The sequence below is a fragment of the Ochotona princeps genome, chromosome 8 (assembly GCF_030435755.1).
Source record: "Ochotona princeps isolate mOchPri1 chromosome 8, mOchPri1.hap1, whole genome shotgun sequence".
Lineage (NCBI taxonomy): Eukaryota > Metazoa > Chordata > Mammalia > Lagomorpha > Ochotonidae > Ochotona > Ochotona princeps.
In genome coordinates this window covers 21,878,850-21,893,910 of record NC_080839.1, presented here as the reverse complement: position 1 = coordinate 21,893,910, position 15,061 = coordinate 21,878,850, and positions in this window count along the sequence as shown.

Below are 15,061 nucleotides of genomic sequence, written 5' to 3'. Positions count from 1 at the left end.
CACACACACACAGCAACAAATACAGCATGTTCTCCCCTTGATGTGAGAGCTAAAATTAAAAAAGAAAAATCAAAAACCCAAACAAACAAAAAGAAATGCCTGTGTATATCTGCTAACACAGTTGGGCAAAAGTGTGTATGTTTTCAAACCAAAGGTTAAGAATGATAGACTACTATAATTAGAAAAAGAAGAAAAAATGCCTTTTTTAGTTTTGCTCAAATTCACTGTTTTGTCACGTTTTGTTTTAAATCTTCGCCAAAGTGATTAAAGTACTAGTATACTTTTAGTGATTATGGGGCTATTTTAAAATTCATTTGAGTAAATTTGAACATCTTTTCACTTGATTATGGCATATAGCCTTTCCTATTTTTCTACTGTAAAGTGATATTTTCCTTTTTATTTGTTGACATATTTGTTCATTTAAGCTATTAGGCCTTTATTTGTCATGTAAATTAGAAATACGTTATATCTTATGGGCTGGATCTCTGGTGACCTGGGTTCAGCCAGTATTTCCAATGCTAACATCCCATATCAGAGTGCTGGTTGGAGTCCTGACTGTTCAGCTTCTGATCCAGTTATGTGATAAAATGCCTGAGAAAGCAGCAGATGATGGGAGGAGTAGTGGTATGCTACCACTTATTTGGGAGGCCTGGATGGGTTTCCAGGCTCCCAGTTCTAGCCTGGACTTCCTTGGCTCTTGCAGTCATTTGGAGAGTAACCTTTGAAGCAAAGTTTCTCTCTCTTATTCCTGTCACTCTACCTTTTAAATACATTAAAATAGTAACATCAAAATTACACGTAAAATTCTTAGTTGAAAAATAAGAATATAAAGTTCTTTTCCTTCTAAAACTACAAAAACAGAATAGCAAAATAAGGAAATTTTGTATCAAATCATTCGCAATGAAAGAACTCAATTTCAGAGTCATATTTGCAGTAACAGTATATAAACATTTTCAATTAGCTATCAACACTAAAACTGAAAAACATATCTAAAAATAAGAGTTTCTATTTTCTGTAGAAAATTGATAAATAAGGCTATACTGGACAAAGCATGATGAGCTTGTGACCCCTAAAATCATAATTTATAAACTCATTCCTTTCATTTCCATTAAAAGCTTTGGTGTGTAAAACAAAAAATAAATAAAATGGTGTATTTGTGCATATGACTATGGTATTAATGTGCTTCCCTTTCAATACTTTGCTTCAGTAGTAGAGGGATGATTTCTATTTTTTTTAATTTCTGTTTATTTCTATTTGTTAAGCATTGATGCCTGTTGTTCAACATATTTCCCACATCATTACAGACACAGGTACATATTAGGAACTACGTGAAATGATCTAACTTTAATCTTTGAGTAGTTATTGAGAGAAATAATATAGTTTTCCAATGTAAAACATATGGTTGTTTTAATCAGTTGGAACATAGTTGAAATTCCAAAATATTTTCGCCCAACATGAATTCTGAGACTCTTTCTTAATTCTAATCTTACCTAATAGCTTTTAGATGGCAAATAGTCAGAATTTCTATTAAGTAAACTGCATTTTTACACACACTCCAATTTTGGTTGCTACAATGTATTTCAGAGAAAATCACATAAAACTTTCCTGATATGTAAAATATTAGGAACTTTCTGGAGCAAGCTCTGTATTTTCCAGTTGTAAAAGGAAAATTTGGAAATGAGAAGAGAATTAAGATCAAGTGTGTGTATAATTTCAGGGGGAAAAGCAGCTATTACATAGTCTTTACAATTTGAGTTCTTGTCTGTGTTTATTAGATTTCTTTTGCCAATCTCTTTGGGAAGTGAATGTGCTAAACTTGAGAAAAACAGAAACACTAATGATTTGTCCTTTCCCTATTTTAATTAGCTTTGCTTTTAAAGATAATGTGCTGTTTCAGATATTCAGTGACTCACAAACTAAAATTATGTGTATTGGTCCCTTACTTACCACCATCTTCAGCAATTCTTTCATCAGAACTCCCCAAGAAAGATCTCCCCATTTTTCATAAAAGTAAACAGACTCAGAAAAGTGAGTCAGCCTGTTTACTTCAGGCTGAACAAGCAGCAGAGATAAAATGTATCTAATACTCAGCTTCCTTCTGTTACATTACTCTAACTCCAAACAAACGGCAAACAAAAGGAACAGATTGAAGATGCTTTCACAGCATGAAGAAAAACAAAAGCAAGACATTTTCACCAGAATTAGTGTGCTCATCTCTTCAAACTCTGTTAAAACGATTTTGGAGGTCAGGAGAGGGTTGTACTCACTGATTTAAAATGGACATGATTACTAAGAACTGATGTTTCGCACTCCCTGCACTAAATCTGAAGCCATTACCATTCTATGAACATAACTTTATTAGAGAAAGAGTGTCCTTAAATTTTGGTATTGCTTAATGAAAGTTGCACCACCTGATATATGTACCTCAAATTAGAAATCATTTATGCGTTAATTATAACTGAAATGTAGTTGCAAAGAGTATAAACAAATGAAAACCTGATAAGTAAGACTGAGCCAAGAAAACTTCGGTTTAAATTGGTTTCTAGCTACCAGTGCTTTCTAGCTACCATAGTATTCTCATATCGAAGAGAATACTATATGGAATAGAGATATAAAGGAAAACATACATAGTTAACACAAAATATAGAACTAAGAGTAAACTGGTTATCAAAGTCATTGAAGAACAGCATCAATCTGAAACCAAAAGAATTTGCTGGTTAACAGTGGGCACCTCATCTGACACAAAATAAAGACAGAAATCAGACAATACACAGCATGGATTTTGGTGATCCAACATGGGTGTGACTGAACCCTGGTACAAAATGCTTAGATAAGCAACAGCCATGTAAGAATCCTACTATCTATCTCACACTATGCTGTTATAGAGAATTGAGGCAAAAAAAAAAAAAGTACTCTGCATGCCAGCCACAGCTCTTCCTACATATAACTGAACAGAAAATACTGACAATGGTAAAAGTCCTTACAACCAAAGTGTTCAGATAGTATAGCACAAAGAAATTGTCTTGACCTTACTACAGGAGTAAATTATAGGTTGGAAAGTTATTTGCACTTATTGTTGTGCTTTAACTATATCACTGACAAGAAATTAAGAGAGGAATAGAGATTTTATCATGGGTCACGACTATATTGGATGAAAGTCTGACAGACTCTGCCTTTTCTTGGAAACTGGAACTGGCTAAAAGATGTGCACGCATCTAGCTGGCTTTTTGGCTGTAATTCTAAGAGGATTAAAATCTGAAAATGCACAGAAAAGCCAAGGACAAGTCACACAATTTTTTTCAGCCACTACAGGGTCTAGACAGATTTATTTCTCACTTTCTTTCTTGCTCTATTTCTGCTGGAGGATGACTAAACTGAAAATATCAGCATGCACAATGACTATGTTACAAGGGGAATCAAAAATAATCCTGAAGACTTAGAGGAATAGCTCTAAATATGATTATACATAATTTTGGAGAACAGTCTAATATTGTCAATGAAATGCAGGAACACACAGCCTCAGTGACATAGTGATAGAAAAGCAGAGTGGAAAAACAGCAGTAAAGCAAAAGGAGAAAAAACAATTAAAATTAGCAAACATTTTCATATTTTAATTATTATTTACATTCCAGCTCAGTTGTTTTTTATATTGTGATTTTTTTATTATCAATAATATTAATTTACTTTCTTTTATGAAGCACACAAACAAAAATGGTTGTGTTTTATGCACCTAAATAATGGACAATATTTACTAATTGGTCTATTTTTCATGGACAGTACAATCATGAGGAATAGAGGGTAATACTGACAATGCAGATTTTAATTTTGTGAGTTTGAGGCAGCTATTGAAGTACAAGCCATAAGTTTCACTACCTATAAAATAAACAAAGCAATTAATACAATTCAAAAAGCTTTGCAAGTATAAAATGATAAACATTCTCTGGAAGTTAATAAGATCCAAACATTAGAGACCATTACATCAAATCAACAGTTCTGACACAAATACAAATACATTTTTGTCAAAAACACATAACTTTTTAACTTAGCAATTTGTTGTGATGATGTTTAAATGACACAAGCATATAATTACATGATTAAATATTATAATGTTTTCCATATTGAATATCTCTAATATAAAATATGAGATATTTTTTCTAATAAATGAAATTCTGAGTTTAAAAAGAGCAGATCTCCACTGTTATGTCAGTCAAAGTACAGGTACCATAACAATATTGAATAAAATTACTTTCAGGATATCGGTATATGGTATTTAAGAACAATAAATTAATTTCATATTTAGGCTTGAGTTTGAGCCACAAAATCTCCACTATTTATATAAAAATCCACAATTCAAAAGACTTCTGATGTTAAACATCTTGGAAAAGAAATGCTCAACAGAATGTTGTCCCAAACCTTGTTGAATTGCTATCCATAATTATTTAATTAATTACAGCAATATCTTTTTACTGACGAGTATGATCTAGGTAAGGGATATAGCAGAGGCCTGGAAATTAAATACATGAAAACTTGTCCTCAACATAAAATATAAAAGTATAAATCAATTACAAATCAAACAACTGTTATAGAGAAAAGTAAACTATGGCAAACGAAAAAAAAATGCAGTGTCTGAAAATAGTGTGGACTTGATATTTTACCACAACAAGATAATGATTAAGGCACAACTAAAGGACATGCGGTGTTTGGACACCTTGAAGGAAATATATTCAGACAAATAGGTGTTCTTGAACTAGAAATGACCTTAAGCCATCTAGAAAAGTGATGGAGACTGGATCCACAAACATAGAAGTGGGACTTCTTGAGAGTAAGGTAGAAACTAAGCAAAAGAGGAACATAATTCAAAATACTTTAAAATATGTATTTTTTTAATTTTAGAGGTAGATTTTATAGGGATGGAAGGAGATACAGAAAAAGATCTTTCACCTTCTGGTCACTCTCCAAATGGCTGCATTAGCCAGAGCTGAGATGATTGAAAGCCAGGAACCAGGAGCTTCTTTCCAGGTCTACCACACAAGTCCAAGGGCCAAGACATTAGGCCATCCTACATTTTCCTCCTAGATCATAAGCAGGGAGCTGGATTGGAAGTGGAGCAGCAGGAACATGAACTAACTCCCATATAGAATTTTGGAACCACAAGCAGAGGATTTGCATGAAATGCCACCATACCAGCCCATCAACATATTTTAAAAGACTATTCCTGTTACAAAGTTTAAAATAGATATGGAGAATATAGGAGCATTTTTAAAATAGAAACCAGCTAGGAGACAACCAAAACAATCCAGGTAGGAGAACTGCTATTGACTATTTGGATATCTATCATACCACGATGAACTTAGAAAATGCATAAATATTTTGCCTCTATAACTGTTGTAATTATAATTCCCTAATCTTTGCATTTAGTTGCATTGTTACAATTTATAAATTGTAGATCTCACCAGAACGAATCTCATGTCCTCATCATCGATGGTAAACAAAAATAAAATCAGTATTTCTATTTTTTAATATATGAGTGTTTTGAGGAAGTTACAACTAAATTTTGTCTCCTATACCAACTACAATATGATTTAGAAAAAGATTTATCTATTTTTTATTGGAAAGTTAAAGATACAAAGAGAAAGATCCTCTATTCACTTATTTACTTCCAAAGTTGCCACAATGGCTGGAGCTGTGCGGATCTGAAGCCAGGAGCTAGGAGCCCCTTCTGGGTTTCTCACATGGTTGCAGAGTCCCAAGGCTTTGGGCCATCACCTACTGCTTTCTCAGTCCACAACCAGGGAGCTGGATGTGAAATAGAGCAGCAGGGATGTGAACCAGCACCCACATGGGATCCCGATAGATGCAAGGTGAGGATTTAGCCACTAGGCTATCACACCAGACCCAAAAGTAGCATGATTATTAAGTTTAAAAAATAAATTAAACAGAAGTAGAGTTTTTATCAAAATTTTAGGGGGGATTCTTCAAGTATCTGCATTATTCATTTATGTATTGTAGATTTCTTTCAGGAAATGTATAAGTATGTATCTCAAAGCAAAATTACAGGTTAATTATAAATTGTAGATCCCAAAGTGAAAGAAAAAGAAAATGGAAGTAAATATCCAATAGTCAGATTCTACATTTGTTCTGAAGGAACACAAGAATATTCTTGATGTTTGCAGATAGTATGCGACAGGTGTCAAGAAAGAGAAAAAATAAAACAGAAGCAGACTTGGGGAGTAACCTCTTAGAATATGGTCCTGAAATAAAGATACAAAAGGTACAGTTGAATGTCAGGATTTTTTTTTTATTTCAAAATATTTTTCAAGGACAATATTCCAGGGCTGGTAAGATGGATTTTTGATAATGGTATGCAGGTATTCAAAAGGGCATTTTAAGTGTTCCACATAAGACTTTCCCATGATGATCTTTTAAATAAACAGCACTGGAAAAAAAATTGATGTCCACATGCAAAAGAGTTAAACTAGAATCCTATTTCTCATCATGGGGAAAAAAAAAATCTCAAAATGGATTAAGGACCTAAATGTAAGACCTAGCACTACAATAACAAAACAAATGCTCAAGATGTTAACATGACAAGGAGTTTTTTGTTTGTTTTGTAACAACTTCAAAAACATAGGAATGAACCAAAAATAGACAAACAGCATTTCTTCAAACTAAAAAAAAAAAAAAAAAAAAAAATCACCCAGCAAAGGGAAGAATGGATGGGAGAAAATACCTCCCAGTTACATAGCGAACATGGGCTGGTAATCAGGATACATTAGGAAATTAAACAATTCAGTAATCAAATACTCCAAATAATCTGATAATGTGATGGTAGAAAATACCTCCAAGTTACATATATAACATGGGTTGGTAACCAGGATACGTTAGGAAACAATTCAATAATCAAATACTCCAAATAATCTGATAATTTTAAAGCAATAAAAATGCCCATAAGTTACATTAAAAATGCTCAACATCACTGATTATCAGGAAAATGCAAATCAAAACCAGGAGATATTACCACACTATAGTTAAATTATTAATAAAAAATTAAAATGTATGAGTAAAAGAGGATGTAGAGAAAATAGACATTTACACAATTTTTGTGGGAAGATAACAGCCACGTCAGGAATAATGGGGAGTTTCCTCAAAAAGTTAAAAATAGAATGATACATGTTGCATCAACCCTACTGCTAGATATACATTCAAGGAAAATGAAAACAGTCTGTCATCTTTATTCCCGTGTTTATTGCAGTACTATGCACAATAGCCAAGAAATAAAAACACCATGTCTATTCATTGATAATGGATTAAAACACATGGCATATAAAGTGTATATTAAGCTCTAAAAAGGATGAAATCTTGCCATTTGCAACAATATAAATGGAACTGGAGGTCATTATGTTAAGTGAAACATGTCAGACACAGAAAGAAAAATATCAAAAGACTTCCTTTACATATAGAATCTAAAAAAGCTTAACATATAATTTAGAGTAAAGTGATGGAATAGATACATGAGTAAGGGATAAAAAAAGTTTTTGGAAAAAGATAAAGGTAAAGTAATAGGTACTAAAATGTAGTTAAGAGTATGAAGTTCCGGGCCCGGCGGCGTGGTCTAGCGGCTAAAGTCCTCGCCTTGAAAGCCCCGGGATCCCATATGGGCGCCGGTTCTAATCCCGGCAGCTCCACTTCCCATCCAGCTCCCTGCTTGTGGCCTGGGAAAGCAGTTGAGGACGGCCCAAAGCTTTGGGACCCTGCACCAGCGTGGGAGACCTGGAAGAAGTTCCTGGTCCCGGCATCGGATTGGCGCGTACCGGCCCGTTGCAGCTCACTTGGGGAGTGAAACATCGGATGGAAGATCTTCCTCTCTGTCTCTCCTCCTCTCTGTATATCCGGCTTTTCAGTAATAATAAAAAATCTTTAAAAAAAAAAGAGTATGAAGTTCTGGTGCCTTTTGCATAATAAAGGACTATAGATAGTGATAAGGTACTGTATATTGTTCTTTAAAAAGCTAGAATAAGGGTCCAGCACAGTGGCTAATTCTCAGCCTGTGACACCAGGGTCCCTTAAGGACACTGGTCCCAGTCCCAGCTGCTCTACCTTGGATCCAGCTCCTTTAAAATGGCCTGGGAATGCAGCAGAGATGGTCCAAGCCTTGAGCCCCTGAATCCATGTGGGATACCCCAAAGAAGCTCCTGGTTCCCACCTTTCAACAAGCTCAGTTCTGGCTGTTGTGGTCACGTAGGGAGTGAACCGGGAGATGGAAGGTCTCTCCCTTTCTATCTTCCCCTCTCTCTGTAAACATAAACAAAAGCTAGAGGAAAGAATTTTTAAATGTGTTAGTCATTTGATGAATGTCTAATTATGATGAGTGTTTGAGAAGATGGCTATATTTACCTTAAATACTGCACAATGAATACCTGTATCTAAACATCGCAGAATTACATATAACACACACACACACACACACACACACACACACACATATATATATATACACAATTTAGATAAAATGCAATTACAAAAAACTGTGAGTACTAAGGAAAGAAAATAGCTCTGGAATCTATTTCAAGGCACTGTAATATTTATGGGTCATGGAGAGAAGATAAAGCAAAAATTAAGGAGCAAAATCAAAACAAGGGATTGGAGCTCATTGAAAAGTTACCTGAAATGCCAGCTTCGCATATGGGGCTGGTTTAATTCCTTGCTGCTCTGCTTCTGATCCATCTCCCTGATAATGGCCTAGGTAAAGCAAGGATGCTCCCTATATCCAAGTGGGAGACCTGGAAAAAGCTACTGGCTCCTGGTTATTGCCTTCATTCTGGTCCAATTCTGGCTAATTGGACTACTGAGGGAGTGAATCAGCAGACAGAAGATTTCTCTCTATTTTTTTTCCTAACTCTGCTTCTCAAATAAATAAAGCTTAAAAAATCTTTTTTTAAAAGAGAATAAATATGTAGAGTCAACAGAAATATCCTCCCTTTTTGTACAATTGTATAAAAATCCTGCAGTCTCAATTGTAGTTTTCTGATACAACTAGTAAAGCTATCTTAGTGTGCTTGTATCATTTAACACTCAGCTAGTTTTAACCTTTGCCTTTTTCTATTTGTAACAAATCCTTTACTTAGTACTAGAAACTGAGCCAGTTTTAAGCAACAGAAATAAGTTTGTTCTTTCTATCACACCGAAAATGCTCCAGCATACTTAGTCACTAAGTGTTAATAATGATATTCCCTAATCAAGATTCCATAGCACAGTATAACCCGTATGTAAAATTACTGATTTCCTCCTCCCTTTTACATTCCTCTGAATGTCAACCAGCACAATTATTCCTTTAGAGAATCAAAGATACCAATTATCAAGCCAACCAAAGATGTCATATTTCTTCATAACTACTTTAATAACCTTATATCTGCTAAATAAAAAGGAAGGTCAGCCAAAGCTTTAAAATATAACACCAGTGACCACAGTAAAAAGAACTGGAACTGAACAGAGATTATTCATGATAAAATACTAAGACATAATTAATTGCTTAATTTAACAGTCCCTGTTGATTATCAGACCATAAGCATAGCTGAAATTACAATCTGAGTTTGAATTTCAATAGACAACTTACTATCAGACTCCTAAATTAGTATCTTGAGCATTCTTGATTGGAATATGGACAAAATCAAAATGAAGTAAATTAGTTCCTAATACATGATGTTGTGATTATTCAATGTATATATGTTAAAGAACATTTTAATCATGTTTTTGGAACAATTTATTGTCATGCAGTACTTGGAAACAATATACAGAAATCCCATGTAAACCTTACTTAGCTTTCCACAACAGTAACACAGTTCAAAACACCAGTACAAAGTCACAACAAGGTTATGGATTTTAATACAGTCAAGATTTTGTCAGCACTAGGATCCCTGGTTCTATTTTGTTGAAATCATACCCACTTACCTCAAACTGCCACCAATCTCAGTAGGTCCGAACCCCCAACAGGCACTAATCAATTTATCGTCCATTTCTATTTTTTTATTTCAAGAATGTTGCACATGTGAATTATTATAAGTATGACATACAATACATGGTACTTGAAATTGGCTTTTATTTTCATTTAGTATAATTACCTATGAAATACATTCAATTTGTTGTATGCGCTGGGAGTTCATTAGGTATTATTGCAACCAAACTTTTCCAGAGTGGCTATTCCATTTCACTGTCTTCCCAGTAATGCCTGAATGAGCCAGTTTCTCTGCATTCTTAACATATTTGAGGTCAACATCATTTTTTTTCTTTTTAATTTTGCCACTTTGAAGGGTGTATACTGACATTCATTGTGGTTTTAATTGGTATTTCCCTAATAATCTCTGTATATACAGAGATTTCCCACTTCCAATTCTGCTCCCTGCCTGTGGCCTGGGAAAGCAGTGGAGCATGGCCCAGAGTGTTGAGACCCTGCACCTGCGTGGGAGGCCAAGAAGAAACTCCTTTTGCTCCTTGGCTTTGGATTGGCTCAGCTCTAGCTCTTGCCACTTGGGAACAGAACCAGCAAAAAGAAGATCATCTATCTGTCCTTCTCTCTGTATATCTTTCTAACAAAAGTAAAATAAATCTTTTTTTTTAAATAAATAAGAATGCACAAAATAAACAATTTTTAAATGACAGAACAAAGCCATAATTCCCCATTTGAAAGATATAAACTGGCTGAATTGATTGTTTAAAAAGCCCAACAATTCATTCCCTAAAGTAAACTCACATTTCCACTGATATACTGAATAAGTCATCTCTTGACAAAACTCACACAGCTGCTGAAACTCTGATGCTTCATATTAATCATTCATTAAGGATGGAGATGTGATCTACTGATAGCGTCTCAGAGGCAGGGCTCCTGGGCTGGAATGGGATCTTTTGATATTTCAGGATTTACTCCTGGAATGGATTGAATTTCTTTGTATAATATATCACATTAAAGAAAGAAAGATAAAAATCATACAATCATATCAACAGATGCAGGAAAAGTATTCAATAAAGTCAATGTCCATTATTGATTTAAAAAAAACCTTGAATACATTAGAAATATAAAAGGATAGTTCAATGTAACAAATCTATACATGACAACCACTGAAAATATCATGTTCTAAGTAAAAAGGAAAATTAACCTATGAAAGAAATTCATACACCCCCATTTGCATGTAATACTAGCTACAATAAGTAAAATATGGAGTCAACACACTTTTCTTATCATTAGGTAAATGGATAAAGATGGTTGTACAAAAACACAATGGAACAGTATTTAGCTTTGAAAATGAAATTCTGAAATTCTCAGTAGAATAGATGGAATTAGATGTCACTATATTAAGTTAAATAAGGCAGGCACAGGAAAACAAATACCATACATTCTGAGCTTATAATACCAGATAATTAGAGGTTGGGAAAAGTGGGGGATGGGAAGTAGGAGAAGGTCACATAATGGGCAGCAAATATAGACAGAAGTAGCAAACACTAGTGTTCAACTGCACACTGTTGCTCACAATAATATATTATACATCATATAAGGACTAGAACAGAGAAGCTGATAGGCTCCTAATTCAAACATAGGCAAATAAATGACTTGTGACTTGGGTTTATTAGTTAATGTTGTGTACCTGGTAAATACTGTGTTTGAATTTTAACTAAATATTTTAAAAACAATTTAAAATAATTTAGCAATTGAAAATGCTGAAAACAAAACCAAGCACATAATTTGTTCTAAGCATGAGGACTTATTAAACTGTATAGAGAACATCTAGGAATGATACTAATGCTAAACATAGATCTTAAATATCTTTGCGAGGAATTAAAGACAGGATGACATGGCATTAGGCCTAACAACTGCAGGGAAGTAAAGCTCTTTAATAACTTAATTCTTGTACAGAGTGGTAATCTTATTTATTTGCCTATCTGACCGGTAAAATGAAGCATTGTAAGAGATATCACAAAGCATACTAAGTTCTTTCTGGAGCCATAAAAGTATGATTTGCCATCATTTCTTCAGTGTATTTAGTATAAAACCTAAAAAGTACAATTAAAACTTTAAGGATCTGTGTATAATACCTGGGCTATCTTTGTCTCAGTACCTATTTAGGGCAGCTCAAGCTCTGCTGTTAACAAGAGAGAAAATGTCAAAGTGGATAATCAGTAAACACCCATCTAATGACTGGATATTCTCCTAGGATTTCCAGAAAGAGATTCACCTGTTCACAAGTAACATGGCATTTCATTTACATAAAAATTCTCACGCTCCAAGATGAACAGGACCAAAAAGGCATTCTAATTTAGTTGAGGAACATATGGACACAGATAAAAGATGTAATAAAGATAGAGTTGAAAGGGCTTCCAGGGATTCAGTAAAATTCAGAAAGAGGTGACAGTGACAAGATTGGTGGTGAGACCAACGTTCTTTTCTCCAGTTGGAAATGGGCCCATGTTCCCTATGAATCCACAGACATCTCTCCAGAAGATAGTAGTAATATTATACATAAAAGAAACACTATTTATTTGCATACCACTTGTTTATCAAAAAAGGCATCTTCTTTCTTTCTGCCTGTCTTTTTTTTTTTTTTTTTTTGTGGTACCAAATCCAAATCACTGCTGAGACTATTGTGAAATACCTTTATATATTTCTCAGTAACAAATGGGATAATTTTTATTCTATGACTCATAACATTTTGCCATGGTTTTCCTTATTTTTAAAAATCAATTATATTCTCATGTTATGTGAATTCCTATCATTTACCTAAAATGTCAGATGACCAGCTAATTTTTTTTTCTTAAAATTGTGATAGTATGAAAAGTTATTGAATATCTCTACAGAAATTAGAAAGAATAATAGGCATATCATTTCTCTTTTGTGCTCCTGAATAATCATCTCACATTTAGGATGTATCAGATACTACGATTTGGTTTTACCTTGGAATTTGAAACCAGAATAGTCATAATGGATATCAGAAGCAGCAGCCATCACGGAAATGTGCATCCTCAAGCGACAAAACTTCATTGGGAAGTTTCATTGGGAATATGGCAAATCTGAAGAGCTGTATATAAGACACGCAATCCAGGACAACTCTTATAAGGAACATATAACTAGGGCAGATTAAATTTTTATTTTAAAATCTCCAATTTAGGTGGAACACAAAATACATACTGGGATCACATGTGGACAATGGTTTGTACACCTGCTGCTCCACTTCCCAACCAACTCCATGCTTGTGGCCTGGGAAAGCAGTTCAGAATTGCCCAATGCTTTAGAAACCTGCGTCCAAGTAGGAGAGCTGGAATACGTTGGCTCCTGGCTTCAGATTTTCCCAGCTCTGGATATTGCGGCTATTTGGGGAATAAATCAGCAGATGGAAGATCTTTATATCTGTCACTTCTCTTTGTGAATCTGCCTTTCCAATAAAAATAAATAAATCTTAAAAAAAAGAAGAATCAAGGCATTGGAAGACAAAGTATTGTATCAGAATATACAGCCAAAAACATACTCAGTAACTGGGGATGGTATTATTCATAGAACAAGACCCTAGTAAAACTGATTTTTCATATTAAAAAATTAGTTGCAGTTCCATTTTTTTCCTTCACTTATGTGAAGCAAAACTATGAAATGTCTATCTTGAAACATAAAAGAAATTGTAGGAGAATATCATGGGTATAATAATGATACAGATTAATTTTTCTATCCAATGTAATAATTGTATATGTACAGTTCCAAACATAGACCATCTCAGATTTGGCTTTTAACACTTGTCCCAACATTTTGTTATGGTATAAAATAGGATTCTGAGCTTTTTCAGGCATGTTAGTGTAAGCATATTCAGTATTATCCTTTATAATAAACAAAATTATAAAACCTGCACAAAATTCAGTAAGCAGTTAATTAAAAAATTATAAATACTGAGAAGACTCAGATAGAAAGATAAACCCAGAAATCACAATACCATGAAATCAGCAGTGATGTTATCATTGTCTTCCCTTTGGCATCCTTTAATCTTGAAGTATACTATTTTGGGGGATATTCAAGCTACTTCTCCTATAGAGAAGCTTTCAATAGGATCTGTTGGGAAGGGCCTGGTGCAATAGCGTAGTGGTTAAAGTCCTCGCCTTGTATGTGCCAGGATCCCAAATGGGCGCTGGTTCTTGTCCCGGCAGCCCCGCTTCACATTCAGCTCCCTGCTTGTGGCCTGGGAAAGCAGTTAAGGACAACCCAAAGCTTTGGGACCCTGCACCTGCATGGGAGACCCGGAAGAGCTCCTGGTTCCTGGTTTTGGATCGGCGCAGCACCAGCCGTTGAGCTCACTTGGGGAGTGAACCATCGGACTGAAGATCATCCTCACTGTCTCTCTCCTCCTCTCTGTATATCTGACTTTGCAATAAAAAATCAAATAAATTTTTTTTTTAAAAAAGGATCTATTGGGGAGTCACATTGTGCTGCAGTAAGTTAAGACGCTTCCTGTGATATTCCTCCATTGGGAAATCTCCATCTGCATTGTGAAAATGAGAGTTGATGGGATTTTCAAAATCAAGACATGCTTGGGATCAGCAATACTAGAAGTTGCATTTGTCTATTGTGAAGCTCAGAAGGTAGTATGTTAATTGAATCTATACTTTTTCTTACACAAACATGTGAAATGTGTAAGAGTTTCATATACATTAAACTTAAATATTAAGTTATATCATGACTTTCAATGAATATTTCTTTTATGTTATTTACTTTTAAGTATTTTCTTTTTCCTTCCATGCTTTTTCTTTGGTAAGTTGAATAAACGTTTTCCAGAAAACAGAAAACAATCTCCCCTTAATTTTCCTTGCTCTTATCCACCCACTGCCTGTCATACATTATACTACGTCACTTGTATTTTAGACTTGTTTTGCAGTCCAGAATGTGGACATTACTGGTAAGTGCTCCACTTGTTCTTGAGAAAAACCTACATGCTATAATTATTACACAAATATTTCTAAATACACTTATTACATTAAATCTGGCGATACATATTTTGTGCACATGTGCTTTGTTGCTTAGCCTGTTACTGGAACA